Source organism: Ischnura elegans, chromosome 7 (assembly GCF_921293095.1).
Source record: "Ischnura elegans chromosome 7, ioIscEleg1.1, whole genome shotgun sequence".
In the NCBI taxonomy this organism is placed as follows: Eukaryota; Metazoa; Arthropoda; class Insecta; order Odonata; family Coenagrionidae; genus Ischnura; species Ischnura elegans.
In genome coordinates, this window is record NC_060252.1 from 102153654 (window position 1) to 102181653 (window position 28000).

Sequence of the window (28000 nt, forward strand, 5' to 3'; positions counted from 1 at the left end):
AAAAGCGAGCCGTGTGAAAGTAGTGGTGTGCTATTTTACTAGTGATATTTCTTGGCATTCTTCTACATGGTGAGGAGTGAAAGGTAAGCAATTTACTTCTTTCAACATTTTATTATGTTATATGCCAAAAAGTTGCCATTGGTATGCTAATATTCAGTGTTTACTAGAAATAGAAGGATTTTTTTTCAAATGACGGCATGATATACTTAAGCGCAATAACACACAATTTTATTTTTGTTTGGCTTCTTCCTTCGGGATTTCTTAAAAACTTTCAAATACCAGATAAGATACGAGGTGATTTTTGGGTTCAGGTTTTTTTTAAGCTGTTCTCGAGATAGAGTTGACGGATTCTTGTACTTATGCTCTCATTCATAGTTTACTTGTTTGGCTAAACGTACCATTAGACCTCTTACAATTAGTGGTATCTAAAATATTACCTACACTTCGTTATGAATATTAGCGTCTTCTGAATACACTTGACAATTTATCTTCTCATTACATTGACACTTGGTGCATAGTTGACCTGATTCATTTCGCAGCTGTTATTTTTTGGGGCACTAGATTGGTTCTCATGTCATATTAACACGTTTACGTCTCATTATTATTTTCTATCGATTCTCTTTCTGTTATTCAATAGTATTTTAACTTGATAAAATTATCTTCTTCAGAAGAAATTTTCTGAAAATCTATTCGACTTCAATGCACTCTCTTCTTGGCAACGGCAGAAGTTTTTGATAAGTTCTTGCGCTGGTATCTAAATGTTGGTAAAACGTGTGGCAAAGGCACCTTACTTAATCGTTCACCCTTTTTAAAACGCATTGAGTTATAAAGCCAGTTAAGGATTCTGTGCAATTACGAAATCCTTGCTATAGATACTAGCGTTTAACGCTTAAATAACCTATCCTGCTGTTTTTTTACCCTTGGGGACACCTATCGCCGTCCCTTTCTTGTTTTCCAACGTTATTTATGAGGGAATTTTTGAGTCGCACATTTTTATTGGAGTATTTGCCTCAGCAATAATAAAAGACAACAAAATTTTATGAAACATACGGTTGAAAATACGATCAAATAATTGTAACATGGTTGCTTACTCCTGAACTCTCCTTGCTGATTTTTGCGGAATGGTGACGTTTATCATTGGAGTAGTTGAAATTAATTTTAATCTTTCGCAAATTTTTTAATGTTCCGAAGTCAGTTTTCTTAATGTCCTTCCTCTTTCAAAAGCTGCCCTCTCTTCTGCGGTCATGACTTCAACAATCTCTTTCTTCGGCCATCCTTTTCATGTCGTTGTTAGAAGTTCATCCCATTTCCATCGCCAAAACTTAAATGCATCAAGGTCTTGGTCGTCCTCTCTTTATTTTCCAAAGAAAATTTCCTTTTATGAGATTCCGTTTGAAGTTGTGTTGCTTGGGTAACTGTCCGATGACCTCAAGTTTCTTGTTTTCAATTTTTCCATTTGTTTTTTATCTGCATGGAGTTCATTTGGTGCGCGCTAAGTTAGAATTTGGTCGACATAGTTCTTATACTCCTTCTTTTAACCTCATATCTGCTTTTCTCAAGTTTGGTCACCTTCTTTCTTAGTGTTCATGTCTTACATCCATGTGTTACTGCACTACATTCAAAGAGTTTCAGGAATTTCTGCCTAGTCTCAATACTAAACTTATATTTAATGGGAGCTTTCTTCAATTCAATGATTTTCTCAGCTAACGCTATACTTTTTTGACTTCAGTGGATCATTTTTTTATTATCCTACACTGCATCTCTCTCCGTAAATCGAATACTGAATAATTATGTTTTTTGCCATTTTCAAAAGTTCTGAAGGAATATTCTCAACGTTGATTGAAACGGGGCTTTGAAAAATGGATGGAATTCCATTACTAATGATAAATAATATCCTGCTATTCAATATTCTAATAGCCTTATTCGTTCGCTACCTCACGCCTTTCGCGTAACATATGGTTTGATTATCAAGGGTCGAAGTGGAGAAGTGCTAGCAAAAATGAATAGCTCTGACTTTATTATCTTTGTCAAACTTAAAACTGATAAATTCCACACGGAGTAAAAATACAATGAATTCATTCTATGAAACAATATTTGATTGAGGGCAAAATAGGTAATGGCCCTCTTAGCATGATGAAAATTAATATTTCTTGCTGTGTGCCTGTTGCCTGTGGTATGCGATGGCCTTGGAAGCAATATGGTGAGCTGCATATCGCTCAATGCTCTTCCATTGGAAGATCCCACGATTTAAAAAAAACCTTCGAAAACCTTTATCGCAGATTATTAAACCTGATGTTTTTATTTTTCTTCATTACAAAGCGTCAGAGTTTTTCCCGCTTTCTTTACATTTACATTTTTACGAAGTACTCAATCTTACCCAAAACATTGACTGCTCATACAAGGAATATCTGAATATTTATCTTTGTTAAATGTCTTTGAAGAACGCTAAAAACTGTGTAGCGTTTTTATAAAATGAAATTATAATTTACATTATCTTTAAGAGTAAAAATAACGGAGTTAATAAGAGGGAAGGACTACAGTAAATTTTCGATTATTTTTATCAGGCCATCATTCCTGAGGTGTGGAAAATTAAGTTGTTCCGTCTTCTTCTAATGATTTTTGAACTTCTGTTTGCTTCTACTCTTATTACCCCTTATTTATTACTTATTGAAGCGAACCTATTTAGTTTCATTAGTTTTCGTCAGCACCACTTTACCAATCCTTTTACTCATGACTTTTCTGCCGCTTTCGTTGTCCATGCTTAACTCTCATTAAGAAACATACTTCATACGTAGCATGCAAACTTATTTCCTTGCGATTGAGCTTGCATTTTAAACTGTGCGTAGATTATTCTTTGCGCAGAATACCTCCTTTCCATAAGTTATTGTACTGACTATTTCTTGTTTGTCTTCGTCCTTCGCTGCTTTCTCTGAATTCCTGGGTAGTAACATTCTTTCTCATCTTAAACCTTAATTTTATTGGATAAACATTTTTCCAAGTCTCCTCTCCTTTTGACGCTAATCTTTGAGATTTTTTGTGGATGTTCGGCTGCGTATTACCCTTTTCATTTTTATCAGGGTCTTCTCTTCTTTTTCCTTTTTCGTCAGCAAATCGTTAATTCATGCTAATTCTTTCGTCACGGATGTCTTCTCCTGTAGCCTTCTCTATGATTTATTTGATTGTTTTCTCGATTTAACATGAAAAATTTCGGGAAAAAGTTCACAACTTGTATCGTTCCTTTCGCTAATTATGCTCTGCACGGTTTGGTTCATATTTCATCACGGATACTAGGCCTTTAAATGGACTGGGGGAATTCTTCGATCATTGTACGAAAAAAAACATTTCTTTGAGAACTATGATAATTAAATTCAAATTCACGCTGTCAAAAGGCCTCTCCAAGCCGACAAATGCTATGAAATTTGGTTCCTTTTCACACTTTTGTTTATTATCAGTCTAATTAACAACATTTATTTTCCTCGGACCTTATAATTTTTGAATCCGACTTGGTCCAGTTCTAGGAATTATTCTGGTCTTCGTTCTTATTCTCCTGTAAATGATTCTCTTCGATATCTTTAACGAATATTTCATTATTTTGATCCTCACACTACTCTGCTCCCTTATTTTATGGAAGAGGAATAATGAGGTTCTTCTCGATGTCACTTTGTATATCCCCTGATGTGTATATTTTGCATATGCTCTATAGAGCTAGTTTAAAGTCTCATTTTTTGGATTTTTAATTAGCTCTGCAGGAATATCGTCCACACATGGAGTATTAGTCTTTCTCAGGTCTAACATTACTGCATCAAATTCCTATCATAAGGTGCTAGCTCTCATTTCATTCTTTTCTGTATCGCATTCCTCTTTGATCATTTTTTTTCTTCCTTTGTATCATTCTTTCAGGTATTCTTTCCATCTCAAAGTTCGGTCTTCTATTACAATCAGCTCATATTCGTTCGTGCCACTTACAAACTTGCATTTTACTTTGAAATGGTACCTCAGAATTCCGTAGGCAGCTTTCACTTTTCCATGGGGAGGTTATTTTCATTTTCATCGCAACGGTTCTTCATCCATGTTTATCTAGCTTTCCTCGGTTTTCGACAAATCTCGTTCAATATTCTCCTGGAGTAGTACTTCTGTCCTTCCGTTTTCACACTCTCGAGTTTTCTTCCGTCTCCCACTAAGTCCAAGACTTCATCTGAGAACCATTAATTTTCTCGACAACATTTATTTCCCTCTGAACCTCGATTTTCTTTTTCCTTTTGTTGTTGTCATAAAATTTGATGGATATTCATCCTCATTCCATTATGATCACGATCGATTCTGCGCTACGTCAGCTTTTGTAGACCTTCTAATTTTTAAACTTATGCTTCGTGAAAGTGTACAATGCATAAAATCTTATTTCTGAATCAAATATTGCTAAGGTATTTTCGAAGAATAAATTCTTTGCATGCGATTCTCAAATGGCAACCATTTGACTTGTTTTCTTTGCAGAATTCTAGGAGAATTTCTCCTCTTCCATTTCGTTATATTGATCCATAATTTCCCGTTAATCTTAGTCTCATACAATTCAAAATCCATTAAACAATAAGATTTTCTTACGTTCTAACCTGTTTGATTTCTCCCGCTATTTCATCGCTTACGTCTTCTACCACTTCATTTTCATTGTCTGACGTTGGTATTTAAACTTGTGCTGCTACGATATCTAACGTTTTGGACTCTATCCTGACCATTACTAGCCTTTTCTGCAGGAAGCTTTTAATATGCATTTCAGACATTCCATTCAGAGAGACGGTTCTTAGCTCAATTTATATTTAAGACTTTAATGTACACATTCGATATCAATTTAATGTGTTTGGTTCCGTTCCCTATCACCTATTCTTTTCAATTTTCCCAATTCTTATGACGTATCTCGGATACTATGTCCAGGAATTTCAACTTTTCTAGATAATTTAGGAATACCCACCACGCCTTCTTAAAAAATAAATTTTAAACGTTAACTCATGAATTTGAAAATGAATTTTGGATAATATTTAAACATTCTCATCTTTCTTCCTTTGTACTCTCTCCATTGCAAACACATACAGAAGGCATTTAAAATACTAGTGGATAAATTCATTGATTGCTTCAGACCTCGGTAACATGGCCAAAATATTCAATGAAAAACTATCAACCACGCCATTTATTGTTAATTCTATCATTAATTAATTATTTTGAAGAAATTTATGCAAGAGCTGGACTTAATAGGATATTATATAGTATAATAGTATAGTATATTATGTACTAATGCACCGTATCGTAGCTCCTTATACATATATTCATTGTCAAGGGCGAGGGAAGAAAAGGAATTGGTTAAGGGAGTTATAGGCGATGCTTTGGGGATGCGCTTCGGATTGTTATAATTAGTGAAAAATTGTCTTGGACAAAGGCGGAAACAAGATTAAGGGAATCAGAATCAAGCAATTCACAAGATATCTGCAACCAATTGTAGATAGATGGTTTTTAACTTATATTAATATTGAAACTTCTATTTCTACATCTACATGCTCCCATGCAAGCCGTCTAAAAGGTGTGTGGCAGGGGGTTTAGGGCACCAGCCATTTGCGCAAAAAAAGAAATGCGCTAACGAAATTACGGCTATCATTTAATAAAGTTCTTTATGGTTCGGGGGAAAAACGAATTCCCTTACCCTTCCGTTCGGTAAAATATCTCTCTTAATTTATCACTTCTATCGGGCCTGGAAATATAGTGTGGCTCTAATATTATGTTCTCCGTGTTGCTCTTTAAGATATCCATTCCCAATTGTTCAAGCAATCTAAGCCTAGCGCGTAGCCTCCGAGTCTCCAGCGGCTTCTAGCCTAATTCGCTTAACATCTGGCTAACGCTGTCTGTACGCCCGCAGCAGTTTTTGACGAGCCGCGCTGCATTTCATTGTATTTTATTCAGTTCACGTATTGTATTTCTGTAGCTGATCCCATACGCTCGCTGCATATTAAAGGTGCTGTCGAACGAGTGCGAAATAGCACCTTCTTTTTACTTTCTCATCCGAAAATCTTACCACAATACGATTGACGACTCCTAATTTCTTCGGGGATATGCCGCAAATATTCCTTATATTTGTTCCTCACGAGAAATTCGGCGTTATCGTTACTCCCAGGTTTTTCACTTCGTCTGTTGCCTTTATGTTAATACCATCCACAGCATAAACGTGGTTATAGTTGGATGAATTCTGCAAAAAATGTACCGACATGCATTTGCTCCGATTAAGTTCGAGTCCCCACTCTTAGCTCTATAAATTAACGTTGTTTAAATTCGATGATAGAATTTCATAGTCATAGTAATCACTAATTTTGCGATAGATGACAGCTCCGTCAGCAAATAAATGAATGTTTTTGCAAATTCGGGAGCACAGGTCATTAATGTATAAAATGAACAAAAGAGGGCCGATTACTCTTTCTTATGGAACACCTGATGTCACTCTTACTATATCAGTGCTAATTCCGTCAAGAACTACTTTTTGTTTACGATAATTCCGAAAGATGTCGCGTCAAAAGCTAATACGTGTCCACTTTACCACTGTTTCGTTTAATCCGCATTAATGTGATTTGCATTAAAGTTTGTTGTGATGTACCATGTGGAAAGTTTTCTTAAAATCAATGCATCAAATTATGTTTTCGATTCACTAGATTTAAGAACGTCGTGTATAAAGAGCTCGAGCTGTGTTTCGCATGATCTACCTTTTCGGGATCCGTACTGACAGCCATGGAGGAAGTGACGACTGCCCAAGAAAGTCATGATGTTGCTAACGACAATATGCTCGTCATACACAACGATAAGTTGCCTGGGTCATGTTTGTTTCCATTTTTGGATATCGCTGTAACGGTTGCAATTTTCCAGTTTAGCGGTAACTTTCCTTCAGATTTCAGACTTCAGAGACTTCTTGAATATATTATCTCTAAGTAAAGTGCGATTTGTGGAGCTAACTCCTTGAAGACACCCGCAGGTATTCCCTCCGGACCCGGAGATATACTATTCTTTATAGATTTTAGTTATTTAGTTATCCCATCACGTTGTATATAGATTTCTTCCATCGATTCCTCAGTACATGGGACGTATAAATTGAATTCTGTATCTTCTGTAGTGCATATGCTTTCGAAGTGGGAATTTAACGTTTTAGCATTTTCAAACATTTCGGTAAAAAGTTTACCATCTTTAACAAATGACGAATTTACGGTTGAAGATTTTCCCGGAAGATCTTTCGTATACGACCGAAAGGATTTCGGATTTCTTCTAGTAATTCATCGAGTAGGTACTTTTTTCTTGAAATTACGAATTTCATTTCGCATTGCTTTCTTGCTTATTGAGTGTTGTGCACACGGAAAAAAAGATTTGATTGAAACTATCAAACTGGTGTGACAGGGAGTATTTTTGTTAAATATACTTATACTTTGATGTAAATTATTAAGCACTTGATTTATTTTACCAAACGCTCTTTTATATTTCATCAAACATTTTGATATTTCATAATTTGGTCAGTCGCACGAAAGAGTTTGGTAAAAATAACTAAATTAATTTATTACGATTCAGAGTTTGGTAACTTTTATCGAAGTTATGATTAATTTTACGAATTTTCTTGCTTGTTTGGTTGAACTTATCAAACTCTACATTGTTATGCAAATTTGCTTTGATAGAATTTAGTGTTTCGTAATCTATCGAACGGTCTGTCGTTCCTCTTTTGTTTGTACCAATACACATTTGCAGTTGAAAGATTCTTACTCAGGCCTTGCATAAAAGATAGGTTGGTAGAAATGATTTTATTTTCATTATTTGTGATGGCGAATACGTTTTAACTTTGTTCGCGTTCATATTTCTGTTTATTTCTGCTTTAAAATGCAATGCTATCCGTAAGCTGGTGCATCAAAGACAATGATTGAATAGCGTATTATCATGGATATTAACGCTGTTAGGAGATGTTTGTGTATTTCTACACATTAAAGCGTTAATTAGAGGTATTCATGAGGTATAATCATTCGCGATCATGTTTAATAACATGTGATAAAAGTCGTCATACTAGACCCAATCCATGCCAAGGATATCACCCAGCACGTTAAAGTCATCTCTACGTCGATGTAAAAATCCTGCAAATAAAGTTTTTTTGCGCATCTGCACTAGATATTGATAAGGAGTACCTACCTACGTAATGCAATTGTGTGCATCAAGTATTCGGCTTAAGATTACAGACGGAAACTGTAGTCACACCTTATTCACATTTCAAAACAAAGGTTGATTATTTAAAATAATAGTTTAATTTATTAAATATTTACAATAATACAACGACGTTTGTGTAAGATGCCATTATGGCAATCAATTTAGCCTAGTTGCTAAAGTTCGTTTCTACCATGCGGGGGGCCCACGTTCAATGCTATATGCAGGCGTATTTTGTTCTCCATTTTTTTGTATTTAGTTTGCAGAAATTTACGTTATACTCTTAATTTTATGATTTTCAGTCAGAAAAATGTTTATCTGGGTGGAAAATCTTTCATATGTGTACGCTACGTCATTTTTATTATCCTTTCGATTTTGATAATTTTTATCGAACTTCTGTGGTCAGTTCGGTACAATTACCAAACCAGTTTGATAGAAGAATTTATGAAATTCGTTTGGTAAATGCTACTGAATTTTTCAATGTGCCATATGAGCAGAAAAGTTTGATAAATCTTATCAGAATTCGATAGTTCTAACTAAACTTTTTTTTCCGTGCAGCGTAGCTTTCTTTTGCTTCAAATTCTTTCAATTTATTACATAAAGTGATGGACTTTTTGTACAAGTTATATGGTATTCCTTCTTTCTTAAGGTTCCTTCTGACACCGTTGTTGTACCAGCGTGGTTTTTCATTATCACTTTTCAGTTTTTGCGGAATATATTCGTTGATTCCTTGGCGCAGAATTTCAAAGTGTTTCCATCTTACATCTGTGCTTTTACCCTCTGTTTTAGAAACGAATTTTGTACAGGAGTCATTAAGCATCTCGCCAAATTTAATGAAGTTGCATTTATAAAATAAGTAAATATAGCGTTTTGGTTTTACAGCTGACACTACATCAATTTGTAAAGTTGCAAAAATTACTCTGTGATCACTAATACCGGCAATAATATCGATTTGTTTTATCAACTTAGGATGGCTTACTGCTAAAAGGTCTATTATCAAATTTGTAACAAGATATCGGTTTCATTGATTTTATTCCGTCTCCCATCCCTGTTAACTTCCAATTTTCACTATCTATGGTACTATTAATTATCCGTCCTCGAATGCTGCGCTTCGGGATTCGTCTTAATGTTTAATTTCAATGAAGACATATCTACCATACACTCCAAACCTAGTTTGGTTGGTCCTTCCGACTGAATCCAGCAAAGGTGATGAGGCGGAAGACAATTATATCATAATTTGTCAAAGTGATTCCAGGATCAACCGAATTCTTTAAATGATTTAATTTTTCCAAGGGGTTCAGCTCCCTGCACTTACAGATACATGACATTTCCACCGAAAATCACTGTAATAGTTAGTGCTATTTAAAAGTTTGGCAAACTCTGTTCCTTTTTTTGGCCAGCGTTCTTGAATAGCTTTAAAATTTTAATATATATAATCACATTGCTTATATTCATTTCCTAGTGCTCCACATGGACATCATCACAGTCCATGCTGTTGAGAGAGCACATTCCACTTTTTGCGAAAGTGTCAAAATCATTCGGACTGCATAGAGGAATTTGATAGATAAAATCTTTAGTAATATGAATTTATGTCAACAGCCCCAGTTATAACTTACTCCTCCGTGATTTTCGGATCTCTTTTCCCGTTAGTAACACAAGCGGCGACTTGTGTGAGCCCAAAGAAATGCGCGGTGGGTAAAAACACATTTACGGACTGACTTGAAAATGGGAGAATTCTCGTAGGAGAATGGAGGAATGATGAGGCGAAATAGGATTATATCATCATTTTTCAAAGTGACTCCAGGATCAACCGAATTCTATAAATGATTTTATTTTTCCAAGGGGTTCCGCTCCTTGCACTTACAAATACATGAAATTTCCACATAATCCATGACATTTCCCTCTCTAACAGTGTATAATATTTGGAACGAGACGAGGGAAATTTAGATACGGTCTTTTTTCAGCCACCAAGGTCGTGACGGTAAACTCGCCTGCCCCGCACCGAGGCTCGAACGTATTTCGCACTGCTCACCAGAATGTTGGCGCATTCGATATCCTTATCTGTTGTGCCTTCCTTTTTCCGCTATCTCCCTCTAACCCTCCTTTCCTTTTCTTCTTCGAAGCTACTCTGGCTTTCGTTCTCAAAATCACTTAAAGCCCACCTCCATTTCCTCATTTCCTCGTCTCTGAAAATTTACGTCATGAATATTCGCTAGACGTAATCTGCAAGGCAGCAATGGTGAGGAGAGATTTTGAGCATCATGAATTTCTCTAAACACCTAGGCAATCATCACATTTAAATGTTTTAGTACGTCAATTGCGACTTAAAATATTTCCTACTCATATTTGCTACAAATTAAAAAAGGACGAAACAAAATTTTCCGCGGTAAATTCCATGTTTCGTAAAAAATAACATACAAACAAAAAAAAACTTTATTTTTCTTTGGTTTGATACATCGATTTTTTTCAATTGATTTGAAAACCAATTTTTTATATTTGAAACAATTAATGACGTCTATCTCTTTCAAGTTACTTTTGGCAATATTTAAGAGTAAAAAAGTGTCTAAGTTAATGTGAACAAAAAGATACGGGCACGAAAAACATACTGCAATGAATTCACACTTCACTTGGGACACTCACTCTTCTTTTATTAAATTCGAAATCTTGGCAGCACTTCCACGTATTATGTATTAGCATCAAAATCTCCGTTTGTACACCCAGGTGTAGATTGTACAACTCTTCTTCGATTTTGTAATGCTTCATTAACTTCTTTGTTGCGTTTCTCCTACTGGTACACGGTAATTCTATTTTTATTCATCCTTCGCTATGTTTCCGCTGCTGTTAAGCTAGCTACTGCTACTGCCTCCAACAAGCCGACTGCTTTTCCCCCTCTCGCCTGTTGACAAAGGTATCTCAAAGCAAGATAGGAACATATCCTTCTTGATCCAAAGAAAATTCCGTTCTGGCGATGTTCTCGTCAGTCCTTCCAGAAAAGCTAAAAACTTCTTCCAAATACTGCATTCAAATGCGTGGCCCATCGAATCTGCGCGTTGACTGTCTTGTTTATCCCAAGGGAAAGCTTGCTATGACCCGAGTGATTTTTGTCGTTTCGTGTAGATATGCGAAGGAAAATTAAGAAGAGCGTTCCCAATGTGCGGACTTGATGCCGTCGAATGCGTCTCAATTCTACGGAGTTCATCGCCAGTCATGCTGTGGGTTGCAGGAGACTCAGTGGTCGGTCGCGTATTTGGACGACGAAGAAAGGAAATGGTTTGCTTGAATCCTTGATTGAATTTCCCTCACTGACCAAAGAATAACTACCCACTGGAAAGGAAATCCACTACCCCGCGGAGTGATAGTGGCGGCACAACCTTTGTTGGGATACTTTTTCCCCCCATAGTACAGAGGCGGAAAAATTAACGCAACTCTCATTGTCTTTTGAAAGCGGCCAGCTTAGGAATCCTTGAAGACGTCCGTTTTCTAAAATTTTCTCCTCGTAAGGCTCTCATACAAACGGAAATTGAAAAAAACTATATATTCCTTATACTGTGGAAATTAATCATATCCATCGCATTATAAGACAACTAACTACGAATACTTCCCCATATTCTCTGAAATATGCTTCGCTCACGTCTCTCAAAGAATGAAGCTTACACTACTCGGGATATCTGTGAACACAACAGACGTTTTGGGAATTGAAAGTACCCAAGGAAACATTCGCTCCGGTGGTTTAGTGGGTAAAGCATTATGCAACGAACCAGAAGTTCCTCGGATCAAGTCTCAGTGACTGATGTGAGCCGTCGCTGAGACTTGATCCGAGATTTTTTCTGATATTTAATTTTCAAAAATTCTAGTACGACGTTCAGAAAAAATGCTGCATGGCTACTGCATTCTTATGCACTTTTTGTTGAACTCTTACTCCTATCTTGTAAAACCATTTGGGTAGTTGACTGTGGAGTGAATTTTGACTATCTTTTCCGCGTCGTCCAGCCCCGCGTCAGCGCCCCTAACGATTAGCTGCATATATGCGATGCACATGCAGCGTCAGTGTAAGCGGAGTGAAAGTAAATTTTGAGCCATTTTATTGCTTCAAAGAAATCGGTTGTCTATTTTCAATTCAGTATGGCAATGTCCTGCTCAATATTGTATTTCCAGTAATAGTTTCCCGAGTGATTACATTGGAATCACTTAATATACTGTAATTTTAAAGCAACTCAAAGCCGATATTATTCATATTACGAAAAATATTGATGTGCAACTTAAGGTTTAGTAATTACTTTCGTGTGTTTGTGGCTTGCGGGGTATAATGCAGATGTAGATGGCAGAAACGATCACATGTATAAGATTAGGGAAATATTCTGTAGAACCGATAGATTTCAGATGTAATTTTTTCCGTGTACAATAATTGACCACAATGCCTGTGATAGTTTAGCTCTAAAATAAATTGACTAGGGCTAGGTACAATGGCTTCTTCGTGAATAGTCAAGAACTTACTATAATTGTCAATACTAGGTTTATGCATGTATTTGTTGGCATGTTATGACTCATGCATGAATCACGTGCTGCTCCAACTTCTCGTTTTTCTATTACTAACTCGTAGTTTTATTTGCATGGTTGCATTTCTGTGTCCATAGCACTTTCCTATTTCCTGGCCAGACGGAGCTCGTCTTTCTGGAAGGTCTTCTGTCACGAGTCCCAGGAAAACAACTCACTTTTTCGAGGTTCGAACGCTCTTAATGGAATCATTGTCTTCGATCCTGTCCAAAGATATCTAAATGAACTTCAATGATACGTGCACTTACCTCGGCTGAAAACTCCACTGTCTTCACCATAGACTATTTGAGAATCGGTCTCTTGAAGAAAAACTTAAAAACGGTGAATCCTGAGCGTTAAAACCAATACAGTTTCAATAACCTTACCACGTCGCGGCTAATTCAACTGCCGACGCGCCGAGACGAACCCTACCGCGTGATCGAAAAAATCACTGTAATTTCCAGCTTCACAAACTTATTTCAAAGATAACTGCGCCACAATAAATCTTCAAAGAATGCTCTCATATAAGTTGCTCCGCGTGTCTTTGCCTAAAACCCATTTGAAACTCTACCTTAATGTAAAACCTTGTCGAAAAACAGTGTTTGCCATTATCTAAGTGCAATGTAAGAATTTATCAATCATATTCTTTAAAATTACGGAAAATTAAAGAAAGAACACCATAGCAACAGATCATGTGGCTTTTTATTCCGCAAGAACCCATCTATGACCACCATCTACTTTGGAAAATTTTCAGAGAAAATTGAAGACGGGCGTTTTTATGGAAATATGCTTACGATTTAGCCTCTGTATCTCAGTAACGGGTGAGAACTATGTCAAATGAAGTATATATGCAAAAATTGTAATCATTTTTAGTATACCTGCGAAGTTTCAAGTTTCTAACTCAAAAAAGCCGTTTTGTAATTTTTTCCGGCTGTTTCCGATTTCCGCCCACTGTGTGCGGCGTGTCGTTGACATGAGTGCTTGACCAGAGTCCGACGAACGATCGTGTTTGTGACTAAGGCTATTATGAGTGCTGCTTGGCTGGTATGAAGTCAACCTACGACACACACCCTAGTTGTGGCTGGCACGCAATCTCGTGCATTTAAATGAGAATGTCGGCTTGGCGAAGGAAACGAACGTTATTTAAAAAACCGATGCTAAATTTTTGTATTTTAAATACAGAAGATTGCTGATAAGGGTATACTTTCCACATATCCTGATAATTTCATAATGATATCATTAAGTATTGCACAAATAGTACGGCAAAAATTCGAGAAAGATAGCAGGTCGAACGGGAATGGTAGTTTCTCTATCTTATTTAAAAGTTTGTTTTACAGTCTTTATTTACATTTTACACTGCAGGATACCTCGATAAACGCGTTGTGTTAAGGTTTCAAATAAACCTTAACCTGGAGGAGAAAATTAATTGAATGCTATGGGTGTACTGACGGTGGTCTAATTTTCTAACAGCTATTAAATGACGGGAAATCAAATTCCTCAATCCAGCCTTCCACTCAGGGTTGCAGTATTTCCTTCTTATTTCCCAAACCTTAGGGATCCAAGCTTGTGATTCCTTCGATTATTACAAAGAACTTTACTTTCAGTATTGTTAGCATTTGAAATTTTTATTTCTATTCTGCAATAACATCTTCTTCCATACAACAAGTCAGTTGCTTTCGTTTTCAGAGGTTCTTCATCCTCTATAAGAAGGAAGATTTTATGAATCATCCCACGAGTGCCCCTCCCAACTTGAATTTACCACTTTAATTAACGGTAACGCCCGTTCACATAAGGCCTTTTCATTCTATCTATATCCTTACCTTCATCCTTCCCCCTTACCTCAATTCTCTCCACTATGGACAGCTCTTCTTCATTTCTTTTCCTCTACGTCCATCTGACATTCTCCTTTCTTTTTCATACTCATATCTCGAATGCTTTCATTCTTTACTGCTCCTTCTTTCGTAGGCGTCTAAGTTTCCCCACCGTAAAGTGCCACACCCTAATAATATTATTGGTAGATAACAAATATACTTTGTATTAATTTCGCAGAAATAGTCATCCCCTACCCAACACGATATATTTTTATCGAATGAAAATGATGCAAGCGTAGTTTTGTACTTGGAGGAATATGATTAGTATCTGTTAACCTGTAAGACCGACTCAGGGTATTCATTACGTGAGTGTAAGTTCTATTATTACTAAGAAAAATCACTTATATATAATAATGTGGAGGGCATTGACATGCATCATATCAATAGGTTCTAATTACGACTGATTATAGCAGAAAAAATGAAACGAAAAATGGGAAAGTATTAGTTCGACCTCTCAATGAAAGGGGCAAAGACAAAGGATAAACTAAATTTGCCTTAAAAAGGTAATAAATAGGCAAACAAGTCATGTAATTAATGCTTTCGATGGTTTTATAATCGAAAATATATGTTATGATAACTATTTACCCTTGATTAAAACTTTCGCGGCTCATGGTGATTTAAGGGAGACATAGGTACGGGTGTACGCCGCGTGATGTATTAGAATTTTCGACGTTTCGTGACTGACTGCTGGCCACTTCTTCAAGGGAATGGTTTTCATGAAGAAGTGGACAGCCTTTCCCATTACCTTGAAGAAGTGGCGAGCAGTCGGTCACGAAACTTAGGGGCAATTCCGATACATCACGCGGCATACACCCGTATAACTCTCTCTTCAATAATTATTTAGACATCCGAACTTTCAATTAATATGAAGATGGGAGTTAATTACTTACTGATACCTGGAATAAATTAAGCATTACTTAAATATTTGCTTGTGGAAATTTTAGCAACGACTGGACTGAATATCATACCGAAGTAAACATAATAATTTAGTGCGCATTAGTATTTTTGATTTATCGTGCGATGAGACACGTAGAAAACTGTAGCATATATGTCACGCATATGTCCCAAGTAAATGCTTAGGAATAATGAATGAGCCTATCAGAGTGTTTAAAATACTTAAAAATAGAGCAATATGCATTTATAGAATTTGGTAATAATCTGTTAAAGGCATAATCTAGAAGTTCTTTTGTAGACAACCTTTAGAATACTCTTTCACGATCAGACTTAAATTCCGATTTTCGTTTTTTCCATGTATGTGCGTTGCGACGCAGATACGTGTCGGTATTTTTTAGTGCAGGCCAGACTACTAAGACATCTATCTCAGAATACTGTCAGGGCGCGGCATTGAGAACTTATGCTTCGCCTTGTGTGCTGGCACCGGGATTTGGGGAAGTCGCGAAAAATTTTGGAATAGAGAAAAATGCATCGGTAAGACTTTCGCGGACGGTGAAAGTAAGTCAAACAGGCCCTTTCAAGGCACAGAAGGCATAAATACCTGAAGTTCGAGCTCATCGGAAAACGTAGTTGCTGGCGCTGGCCGTGGGGACCGACTTTTGAAAGTGACTTTACCTTGCCCCTCTTCCCTTACACCTGTCCTGCGATCGTTTTCTTCAGGCCAACATGCCCAACTATGCTGGACCATTCCCTTCTTAGCACTTGCTTATTACTACATCGGTCGATTAATTTTATCTTCTTTCAAGCCTAAATATATTAACTTTCAAGCCTCGCTCCCATTCAGATATATGCTCCATATGTAGCATCTGATGAATTGTTTCCTCAGTTTAAACTGATATCAACAGCTGTGATCAGGAAATTCTTCTTTTTGTAGGACGCCCTCCTTGCCTAGAACTCAATAATACGACGGTTGCTATTTATATATCCAGAATAAAAAAAATAATATTTGTCATTAAAAATGGTTTAATTGTTTTTCTAAATATTTTCCTCGATGATCGATACGCTTTTGCATACGTTTGCAGCAATTTTTACAGCAGTTTTGTCATTACGACTGAGATATCTTCAAAAACATGTGTTTTTAACGCTTCTTCTGGCGTCGAAAATCGTTTACCACATAGTTGATTCTTCACGAACGGAAACAAAAAGAAATCACTGGATGCCATACCAGGACTGTATGGCGGATGATCCATGCATACGATGTTTTGACCGATGACATTTTCATTTGTTTTGGCCGATGTGTAAGAGCTCGCATTGTCATGGGGAAGGATGATCCTACATCGCTGATTGTTCTTTCTTATTTCTTCAAGGACTTATGGAAAACAAATTGTTGTATACCTTTCAGAATTCACCGTTCTACGATTCTCTAACGGCACAGTAGCCTCATGCCCGTTTATTCCAAAAAATCAGGCCACCATTTGATTCGAAGTGCTTCTGGCCCGAACATCTTTTCTTGGGTTTGGCTTATCTAGGAAGACCCATTCAGCCCTTCGTTTCCTTTCGGGCTCAAATGCATAGATCCAAGATTCTTCGCTAGTGTCAATGCTATACATGACTTTCGACGCACCATGATGGTATTTTTTGACGATTTTCTTGCACCAATCCACACCAGAATTATTTTGTGTAATTTTCAAATTGTGTGGAATCCAACGCGCACAAATATATTTCACGGCTAAATATTCGTGTAAAATATTGTGCATACTTGTCATACTAATTCCTAAGAATGAATAAATCTCACGGTATGTCACATGACTATCTTACTTTATTACTTCGCGCAAAGCATCGATGTTTTCTGGCACTACAATCGATTTTGGATGACCATTTTTAAATTCGTCATTGAGTGAACAATGGCCACGATTGAGACGTAACCAAACCAGTAAGAAGTAACTAAACCAATGATATACAGCGGTTTTAGAAGATTAAAAATCGCGAAAAGCCGAATGGAGTTGATCGATGCACTGTTGTGGAGATAATGCACGTCGAAAGTCACAGTAAAGGTACGTTTTCATAGACGCGTCAGAGGCGCACGCGCGCGACGATACGCGTCACGTATTCGCGTGAACCGTTCACATGCAAGCGAAAGCGAACCTGCGCGTAGGATGTGCTTGCGCGACATCTACGGCAAAGAAGAAATTATAAAAAAAGAAACGACACGACCGTGTGTGAATGTTGCAAACTAACTTTCAGATATATGAGTTGAAGTGTATTTCTGCGAACATATTTGAAGGGAAGAAATGGATGCAGTACTGCCATTGAATCCTGTACAAATGGAATGGAAGTTTAATGCCTTATTGGGCCTTGTTTTACTAAGAAGACGGCGATATGCAAGAAAGAGGTGGTGGGTTCGACCAATATTTGAGGAACGCAGAAGGCAGGGAGACTACCATCATCTCCTCCAAGAGATGAGGCTTAACGACCGCGAGTCATTTTTTAATTACTTAAGAATGCCCCCAGAAATGGTTTAGTTAGAACTATCGAATTCTGATGAAATTTATCAAAATTTTCGGTCGTCATATGGCTCATTGAAAAATTTAGTAACAATTACCAAACCAATTTGATAAATTATATCAAACTGGTTTGGTAATTGATACCGAAATGGCCACAGCAGTTCGATAAAAACTATCAAAATCAAAAGATAATAAAACATACGTAGCGTGCACATGTGGAATATTTTCAATCCAGAAAACACTCTTATGATTTAAAATCATAAAATTAATAGTTTAATAATTTTAATATTTAGATTAATAAGTTTATACCAAAAATATACATAAAAAAAGTAAAAAAAGAATACATTTGCTGGCAGCATCGAACGTGGGCCCTCCGCACGATAGCGTTGGGCGCTAACCACTGGGCTAAATCGGTTGCCATAAACAATGCTTACACAAACATACTAATATTTTATTAATGTTCATAATCAACCTTTGCGTTGAAATGTGAATAAGATGTGATTAAAATTTCCCTTTGTAAGCTTAAGAGTAATACTTGATGCACACAATTGCACTAAGTAGTTACTCCATATCCATATCTAGTGCATATGCGCAAGAAAACTTTGTTTGTACGCTTTTTACATCGATCTAGAGGTTATTTTAACGTGCTGGGTGATATCCTTAGCATGGATTGCGTCTAGTATGACGACTTTAATCACGTCATTCAACATGATCGCGAATGATTATGCCTCAGGAATACCTCCAATTAAGGTTTTTATGTGTCGAAATACACAAACATCTCCTAACAGCTTTAATATCCATGATAATACGCTGTTCTTTGATGCACCGGCTTACGGATAACGTTGCAATGTAAAGCAGAAATAAACAGAAAAATGAACGTAAATAAAATTAAAACTTTACCGCCATAACAAATAATAAAAACAAAATCATTTCCACCAAATTACCCGGATTTCCGAAATGATAACTTCATCAACGAAACCTCGCTGGTCGGCCATGTTTAAGATTCTACGCGTCCCACGCGTCGAAAGTTGAACATATTTCATCTCGGGAGACGCGAAGCTAGGCGAACGTACGCGATATCACACGAAGAAATCCGGGCTTCTGATTGGCTGAAAATTTCGCTTACGCGTAGGTTCGCCTGAAACGCGTTCATGAAAACGTACCTTAAAGGTACGTTTTCATAGACGCGTCAGAGGCGCACGCGCGCGACAATACGCGTCACGTATTCGCGTGAACCGTTCACATGCAAGCGAAAGCGAACCTGCGCGTAGGATGTGCTTGCGCGACATCTACGGCTTTCTGCGAACATATTTGAAGGGAAGAAATGGATGCAGTACTGCCATTGAATCCTGTACAAATGGAATGGAGGTTTAATGCCTTAATGGGCCTTGTTTTACTAAGAAGACGGCGATATGCAAGAAAGAGGTGGTGGGTTCGCCCAATATTTGAGGAACGCAGAAGGCAGGGAGACTACCATCATCTCCTCCAAGAGATGAGGCTTAACGACCGCGAGTCATTTTTTAATTACTTAAGAATGCTCCCAGAAATGGTTTAGTTAGAACTATCGAATTCTGATGAAATTTATCAAAATTTTCGGTCGTCATATGGCTCATTGAAAAATTTAGTAACAATTACCAAACCAATTTGATAAATTATATCAAACTGGTTTGGTAATTGATACCGAAATGGCCACAGCAGTTCGATAAAAACTATCAAAATCAAAAGATAATAAAACATACGTAGCGTGCACATGTGAAATATTTTCAATCCAGAAAACACTCTTATGATTTAAAATCATAAAATTAATAGTTTAACGTAAGTTTATACAAAAAATATACATAAAAAAGTAAAAAAAAAAACACACCTGCTAGCAGCATCGAACGTGGGCCCTCCGCATGGTAGCGTTGGGCGCTAACCACTAGGCTAAATCGGTTGCCATAAACAATGCTTACACAAACATACTAATATTTTATTAATGTTCATAATCAACCTTTGCGTTGAAATGTGAATAAGATGTGGTTAAACTTTCCCTTTGTAAGCTTAAGAGTAATACTTGATGCACACAATTGCACTAAGTAGTTACTCCATATCCATATCTAGTGCATAGGCGCAAGAAAACTTTGTTTGTACGCTTTTTACATCGATCTAGAGGTTATTTTAACGTGCTGGGTGATATCCTTAGCATGGATTGCGTCTAGTATGACGACTTTAATCACGTCATTCAACATGATCGCAAATGATTATGCCTCAGGAATACCTCCAATTAAGGTTTTTATGTGTCGAAATACACAAACATCTCCTAACAGCTTTAATATCCATGATAATACGCTGTTCAATCATTGTCTTTGATGCACCGGCTTACGGATAACATTGCAATGTAAAGCAGAAATAAAAAATGAACGTAAATAAAATTAAAACTTTATCGCCATCACAAATAATAAAAACAAAATCATTTCTGCCAAATTACCCGGATTTCCGAAATGATAACTTCATCAACGAAACCTCGCTGGTCGGCCATGTTTGAGATTCTACGCGTCCCACGCGTCGAAAGTTGAACATATTTCATCTCGGGAGACGCGAAGCTAGGCGAACGTACGCGGTATCACACGAAGAAATCCGGGCTTCTGATTGGCTGAAAATTTCGCTTTCGCGTCGGTTCGCCTGAAACGCGTTCATGAAAACGTACCTTAAATCATCGCACGAAAATTCTCCCGAGTTAATTCCATTGTTTGATCGGGATGAAATGTTCAAACTACGTTAAAAAAACACAATTTATGCTCCCATTCATTTATTTCTAGTACGTATAACGTCGAAAATTTCAGTATATATGCCAAGTCCTAGAAACGCCATTGTTGCCAATTCTGGAAACATAAATAGCAACCCTCGTAATCCCAATGAAATGGTTATAAGAGCATTCCATAAATCAGGAACTTCATTTTGAAATTAACATAATTAAAAGGTAACCGGTAACCGGTAATTAAAAGGTAAAGGTTAACGTGATAGATAAAGGTGACTGATTTTATCTCATAAATTTTTCTATTTTCTTCTTTATGTTCTTTATGGTTCAGGGGAAAAGATGAATTCCCATATATCCATCCGTTTGACAAAATATCTCTCTTAATTTATCCTCTAGCACATACCGGAACCATACCGGAGCTCTAATATGATGGTCGCCGTGTCCCTCCTAAGGCCGTTCTACACGGTCAATGAGCTGATTAGCACTGCATTCATTTCTCAATCTTGCATGCAATATTTATGGCGCTAAAAATGCATTACCGCTTCACACGGTACTCGCAATCAAGCATTCATTCACGAAATTTCGTCGTCTGTTGAGCGCTCAAGTAGCGCGTTACTTGTTAGAACAAGGAACAAACGAAATTCTGTGCGCGACGTTGTTGACATACTTACTGGTTTCTTTCGCGTAAGTGCACTGACACAAAGACGATTATCCTTATAACTTAAGCAGATGATAGTATGCGTATAATTAATGAGGTAAAACATTGAAAAGGGAGACGAAGATCCCACGCATAGCTAAGATTGCATTTGCCACTTCCTAGGATTTATACTTTTCCTCGACGCTTATTAATCGGAATAAGACAGAAATCATAATCCAAGTACAAATTTTCACGGCTATCAAATTCATGGAATTCGCTAGATTATTGTAGTATGTGGACATAAATATTGTAACATGGTGAATCTCATATATCTTGGAAATGTAATGGAAAGTACAATGAACTTAAACTGATGTGTATGGTCATGCAACTTACACTCTAGATGAATCAATGAATCATTCACTCATTACTACGCTATGGCAGAATAAGAAAATTAATGCGTCGCAAAACTTCCTACAGTTCTATACTTAATGTAACACCAATACATAAATTTTAGTAAAAAAATATTCTAATTATATTGTTCTATTATAACGTTTACATATCTACCACTAGGGTATCGCGATTCGCGAGGCATTATTCGAGACCCCATGGTCGGCAATTCACTCAAAGTTAGCGAACCATATATTTCATGTATGGGAACTGAGGCATTTATTCTTACACAACTTGTAATTTTCACCTCCGATACTTATTTACAAGTAGAAATTAGGGGCATTTCTGCTCAGTTCACCAGAATATTCTGAACAATACTCATGGTTACCACTGCGACATCCATCGGAAAAAAATGATGAAATTGCCAGAATGCGAGCCCAGAATAAGAGCGAGGGCAATTTCCGCACTCGCTTCCACGTATTATCGCATGTGTTGCAGAAATTCACCGCTTTACACGACGAAATTTTGATTCCGCCTTCGTACGTGCGTCAAAAATTCGCAAACACGTGCCCGGTGTAAAACGGCCTTTAAAGATCCAAACTCAATTGCTCAAGCATTCTATGCCCAGCGCGCAGCCTCGTAGTCTCTGTCGGCTCCCAGAATAATTCGCTCAACATCTGGATAACGCTTTCTGCACGCCCGTGGCAATGTTTGACGAAACGCGCAGCTATTCCTTTACATGTTATTCAGTTCGCCAATTCAGTCTTTCTGCACCGGATCTCGCGTGCCTGCCAAATATTCATGGTGTTGGTTGGAATAGTGCGAAATAGCACCTTTCTTTTTCTTTTTCATCCGAAAAATCTTCCCACAATACGCTATAATCCCAACTTCTTAGGGGTTTTGGCTCAAATAATTCTGATATGTGGTCCCTAACATAGGTTCGAAGTATCGTGACTCCCACGTTCTTCTTTTTCTTCTGCTGCCTTTATGTTTATACCATCAACAGCAAAAATATGGGAATTATTGGACCATCTCCGCAAGAATTAGGTAGTTTCCTTCATCAAAGAAAACGAAATGCATTGATTGCGATTCCTTACCTACCATTATTGTATTCATAATATGCAAATTATCTGGTTTTAGAATTCTCAGTTCAGACGATGGCAATGGTCAATTTTAACCTCATTTGAATAAGGCCAGATTGGCGCCCATGAGATTCCACTCCACGTGACGTCACAGTGACCTAGTTTCTTTACGAGTGGATAGAGTTTTACATTGTCTGAGATTACCAATGCATGCAATAATCACCCATTAAAATTAACTAAGTTCGGAGAGTTTCCTTCGTTTGATAGGGTAATAATATTCATTATTTAAGCCAAGCGCTACATGGTAGTAGGGTACTCAGTTACCCGCTAGTAGCCTGCATCGTGGGGGCGCTCATAGACTCGCACCCAGGTGGACTCATACGGTGGCACCTGGAACCAGAATTACGTCACACGGGCTTTTCCCAGCATTCTTAATTAGCTGTCGCGTTTTCGCCCGCTTGAAATTTTTCACTTTTCATTTAATCGCGAAAAATAGATATCGTCATTCAAAAATCTAAGAGCGTGATATTCGTACTCCAGGAGTAATAATCTTTCGATTTATGCAATAAAAAAATAATAGGAAACCACCCTATTGTACCGCGGTCATTTGCTGAGATGAAGTTCGTGACCCCGCTCTTGAACACACGCAAATGGACGTTACATAGGGCTGTCGGAATATTGTGTTTGATGTAAGGTTAAAGCTAAAACTTAAATGCAATGAAAAGGAAATTACTTATTATTATTATGCAGTTGTAGTGTACAACTAATTCGGGGCAGTCCATTGCCTTTCATTCCGTCGAATTGTCCTTCCACAATTGTCTTCATAAGAACATATTGCCTCATGATGTGACCGTTTAAATTATTCTGTCGTCTTCTTAAGGTTTTTGGAATGCATATATTTTTCCTTACTTGCTAGTAATTCCTCATTAATTGATCGGTCGATTCATTTTATCTTTATCATTCATCGGTATCACAACATTACAAATGCTCCCAGTATTGACTTGCTGTCGTCGTCCGTGCCTCAATCCCATAAAGGGAAAATGCTCCATTCGTATCATTTGATGAGTTGTTTCCTTACTTATATGCCTGTATTCTTAGCTGTGAGTAGGTTCTTCTCTACGTAGACTGCCTTCTTCGCATTTATTAAACTACTTGGTATTTTTGTTAACTTTGTTCATCGCTAGCTCAAAATTATAGGTTTCAGAACTCTTTCATCTCTTCGAGGTTTTTTTTTCCAGGCTAACATTATTCCTGGTCTCCTCTGCTTTGCTCCATGCCTTATATTTTTTTAATCGATTTTTAGCTTGTATCCCACTGTTCTCCTTTTCATTTTGATCAAAATATTTGTCAAGCCTTTTTCCCTCGGCCATGAATGCTTTGTCGGCACATAAGTGAAACAGCTTATTTTTTCTCCATGGATATTGACTCCTCTATGACTGATTTGAATTTAACATTGATGGCTTTCTCGATGTACCCATGAAAATTTCCTGGCAAAAGTGCTCATCCATGTCTCATTACGATCTTAAAGAATTGGCTCTCATTACATTTTTTCTATTTCATTTTCTTCTTCTATCATTTTCTCTTCGTTTGTAACACTCTTCCAGGCATACTTTCCAAAGGCTTCACTTTAATTTTGGTTTTCAATCTAAAAATTTTCATTCTTGTTATTGATAGATTTGCGTCTTGCACACTGTTCTTTTGTTTTTTCCCACAAATTTTCTCGATAATTTTCATTTTTACATAGTAGAGGCTATTATGTATCTCTTGGAATATGTTCATCATCCACGTTTCACTATTTTCCCTTGCTTTTAGACAAGCCTTGTTCCTTGTTTACCCATAGAAGTAACTCTGGCCTTCTTTTGTTTTCACAATCTCCTATTCTCTGTTTCTTCTATGGGGCTTAATACTTCTTCCGTGATCCATGTTTTTTTCTTGATAGCCTTACTTCAATCAAGAAGTTCCTTTTTTCTTCCTCTAGTGCTATTTAAATAATTTTACATCTATCTCTCACTTATTTCTAAGTTTTTTATTTCACTACTTTGTTTTCTACTGTTCCTTGAATTAACTGTCTATTGAAGTTGCCGTACTTTTATTTATTCTACTTGCCGTATGCTACCCGATACTTTCATTAATATTTGAATTTCTTATGGACTGTCTGAATCATTAAACGTTGATCAATGTCAACGTCTGCCCCAGAGTAGCTTTTGTGAAACTTCACCTGGTTCCAAAACCCCTACTTCACTAAAATGTAGACTAGTTGTGATCTTGTTTTTCGCCAGGAATTTTCAAGTGCATTTTGCATTTTCGCTTGTGAATCTTAAACAGTGCGTTGGCGACCACTAACTTGTGTTCTGTGTGGAAATTCCGGAATCTTTCTCCTCTTTCATTTCTATATTCCTAATCCATATTTTCCCGTTACTCATCCATCTTAGCCTTCCCCAACGATGACGGTCCAACTCTTAGAATTATATGATTTTATTCCATTTTTCTTATTTTATTTCTTCAACCATATCCTTGTAAACTTCTTACTATACTTCAGTTTTAGTGTGTGTCTAGGCGTGAAAACCTTTTCTGTCACTATTTTCGTCGTAACTATTATTTAATTGTATAGAAAAGGTTTTTCTCATACATACTGGCGCCTTATCGGAGCGTTACCCGTACCACTCCCTTTACTATTTCGAGGTGCTGTAAGTAATTCCTTTTAATACACTTTTTTATTCTCATATATCTGCATTAAATTGTCGTTGAGCAACTATATTTAGTTTATATTTTTTAGATTGCGATTCACTCATAGGTAGCATGAAAATTGATTTGCTTACAATTCCTAAATTTTATTCATCTTTAATGTTGACAAATATAAATAATTATCGTATCTCGAATGGGTCGTCTCGGAAATGCCCATGTAATTTACTTTGACTAAAAATATATCCCGCATTACTTAAAAATTTATTTTAAATAAATATTCAACGTTAATTAATTCCGGTAAAAATGGATACTTCGGTTCTTTATCCCGTGTGGTTCTTTGGGTCTCAATTTAAAATTCTTATATTGGGGTTAAAGTAGAAAACCTTGGTTCTATTAATTTCCGCACACCACGGTAACATGACCAATAGCTTCAATGATTAACTATTAACGCTGTCAATATTTGTCAGCCGCATGGAAAATGAAATATTATGACGAAATTTCTGCAAGAGCTGAAATCAATAATTATATTTACCTTCCTCTGTGGGGCATGACTTAGGTGTTACTAATGCATCGTCTTTATCAGGCACCTCTAAGTATATTAAAAAAATTATGAGTTAAATATTATCATCTTGAGTTACCAATCCGAAGATTGAGAGGTCTCACCAGGTCTCCATTCTCCTCTGCAAAACATTTTCTTATTTATATATTGCTCCAGTTTTAAACCCTAAATACCTTTTTCCTTGCTACTCATTAGGCACCGTCCTTTGCCTTTCTTTCCGTCGAATTGTCCTTACAAAATTGTCTTCAACAAAATAACATGTCTCATGAATAAGCCAATCAAGTTGTCCTTCCTTCTTGGGGTATTTAATCTAACCTCTTACCCAACCCTTCTTAGCAATTCTCGTTACTTACTAGTTTATTACGTAACTTATTGCATGTCCATCATTCTTATATTGCACCAAATTTCTAGTGTTTCATTACTTTTCTTGGTATATCATAAATTTTACCTAAAATATGTCGTGAGATAATTTTTCGGAGGGTTCTCTAGAAAAAAAAGTTTTTTCCATTAGCCAACTTTTACACGAAATGGAGAATCATCAGATCAGCTAGTGGCAATTTTTTTGTGTTGAAGTTTTTATTTGCTCATAAATAAATAACAGCAATTTACTTACCGCGAGAGATTATCACGGAGGAACAAGACATCATTATTAAACATCAAACCGTCCTTTTATGATAACATTAATCAATAAATTCACTATTTATTTCCCAACCCGTGTCTTATTTGTGACACTATTTTACAATATTTCAGTTTTTAATTTTTATTGGGCCCTGTTATTACGTTCTTCTCATTAATTATGTTCAAATTGAAAGGTAGATATCACATGATATTTTATAAAGAAAACGGTATTAAATTTTACACAAACCGTAGAAATAACCTTATTCTTCCTTGAGAAATCTTTTACATCTACTGCCAATACACTTGTATTATAGATGCTTCAGTATCACGCTCCAGAAACGGCTTTGAAAATTGAATACTAACGAGTCAACAAATGAAAATTTTATGTCATCGGAAGTTGAAGACAACCTTAATTTTCACAACATTTCCAATTTTTAATACATTACAGAATTATTATATTAAATATATATTAATTTAATCAGAATTACGACAGTACGTGACAAGTAACAGAAAATTAAGTTAGCAGCATGTTATGGCAACAATAATTTGGCTTATAACCTTAAGGTAGTCATTATATTGAATAGAGATTTCCCTTTTTCGATTAAATGTTAAAACTTTGAATTGCTATGTAATTATTATTTTTATATATTCCAGGGTGAACAAAGGAAATTATCAGTCTGGAGTATGGAAATTGTGCTGTTATCTGAAGCATAAACAGTGCTAAAACAATGAAGAATTAACAATGAATGATATGCAAGATGGACCTAGCATTACTGAAGGCGTGTTTGCGGGCACATGGACCTTCTAACAAATTGGGGTTGCAGTGATGGGCAGGACGCTGTCCATCACCGAGGGTATTGTCTTTCATATTATTGAGTGATTCCTGAAATGCCATGCATGTTATGTGTTTTCCTCCACAGGATGCATCCAATCAAAAGATCATCATCATGGTATATACCAAGGTATAAAGGCAAAATAAGGTATTTCTTTGGTCAATGCGTTAAAAGAGGGACGACGCATTCTCATGAGATAGGAATGAAATTCAACTCTTGGTAAAAAAGGGCCCTATAAGGTGAAATATTATGGACTCATGAATAATTGAGTCTCGTTATGAAAGTTCTCGTGAACGGAAAGTTCACAAAAAACTTGGTAAAACATTTTCACCAAAATTAAAAATGCGCCGAAAATACCAAAGGTAGACAGAGGTCAATCCATAAAATCATCATAATTGGGTCCTTACAACATACTAGGTTTCAACTCTTCCCATAGACTGAGGGAAGAACGAAAGGGT

At 36.7% G+C, this 28000-nt stretch overlaps 1 long non-coding RNA gene across 1 annotated transcript; it reads left to right on the forward strand.

Annotated features, from left to right (window-relative positions):
* On the forward strand, nucleotides 1-28000 carry LOC124162810. The gene is made up of 2 exons (XR_006865682.1): nucleotides 1-83; nucleotides 27364-28000. It is a non-coding gene; the product is annotated as an uncharacterized LOC124162810 (long non-coding RNA).